This window comes from Perca flavescens, chromosome 22 (assembly GCF_004354835.1).
Source record: "Perca flavescens isolate YP-PL-M2 chromosome 22, PFLA_1.0, whole genome shotgun sequence".
Classification (NCBI taxonomy): domain Eukaryota; kingdom Metazoa; phylum Chordata; class Actinopteri; order Perciformes; family Percidae; genus Perca; species Perca flavescens.
The window spans coordinates 2961029-2962533 of NC_041352.1; positions in this window are offsets into that span (position 1 = coordinate 2961029).

Below are 1505 nucleotides of genomic sequence, written 5' to 3' on the forward strand. Positions count from 1 at the left end.
CTGACAGGTTAGGCTCTCCCTTCAATACAACACAGCTGATAGGTTAGACTGTCCCCGTCAATACAACACAGCTGATAGGTTAGACTGTCCCCGTCAATACAACACAGCTGACAGGTTAGACTCTCCCTGTCAATACAACACAGCTGACAAGTTAGACTGTCCCCGTCAATACAACACAGCTGATAGGTTAGACTCTCCCCGTCAATACAACACAGCTGACAGGTTAGACTCTCCCTGTCAATACAACACAGCTGACAAGTTACTATCCCTGTAAATACACATGCTAGAAAGAGGTTTGCATATGTTTTAAAGACCACGCCAAAATAGTCACTCTGACATTCTGGTTCTGCTTCGGATGCTGTCAAGCGGGATTTCTGGTCGTAATCGGTCCTTCACTGACCAATCAGCATTCATTAGCAGAATGCTAGCGTGTTATGGGCAACAATGACTCAACCTGTAAGAAATCAAAAGGACATAAGTACTCGTTCATTTAACTTTTGATCTATGTGATCCATGTTGAACTTGCAAAAACTACAATCAAATCTGAGATTTCTCAATGACAGTCAGGTGAAAGAGACACATTTAGCCATCTAGCTCCATAGAGTCCCATTAATTTTGCATTCGCCTGTGATCGCCCCCAGTGGAACGGCAACTAAATTCGGTAAAATGGGGCTAGGAAGTGAACAGGCTCTCCGTAGACGGGCTCTGGCAACACCTCTCACACCCACATGAGACTGGGAGTTCCCTGAGCAGCTCCTTCAGCAGCAGACTGCTGCACCCTCAGTGCAAGAAGGAGCAGTACTGCAGGTCCTTCATTCCAGTAGCAGTCAGACTCTTTAATACAACATCATAATGTAGCACTGCTAGCTGTTTCTGCAATATGAGCCATCACTGGACAATATTCTTCACTATGCATATTTATTTATTTATTACTCTGTCTTACTTCCAACTGTGCAATGTGTCATTTCTATTCATCCACACCTTACTCATCTGTATGTCTGTGTATATACACTGTCGGTTTATATAAGGGTATTTATTGTGTAAATATGTTTGTATTACTACTATTATTATTATTATTATTATTATTATTATTATTATAACTAATTCTATTTTTCTATTTCTTATAATACTTTCTGTATATTTTTTCTCCTGTGTCTATTAAATGTGTATTTTTGTACATTTTTTTCTTCTTTTGAGCTACTGAAGCACAGGAATTTCCACAATATGGGATTAATGAAGTATATTTTATCTTATTTTATCTTAAGTATTAAATTAATCCCACCAAAACACGCTTCTAAGTGGAAATCAGTAAAAAACACAACCCATTGACATATGTATGGTTTGGGGGTGTCAAACCGGAGAATATATATATATATATATATGTATATATATATATATATATATATATATATATATATATATATATATATATATGTCAATGGGTCCACTAGGGGGCAGATATGATATGTTATGAAGAAAAACGCAGAAGAAGAAATGGCATGAGA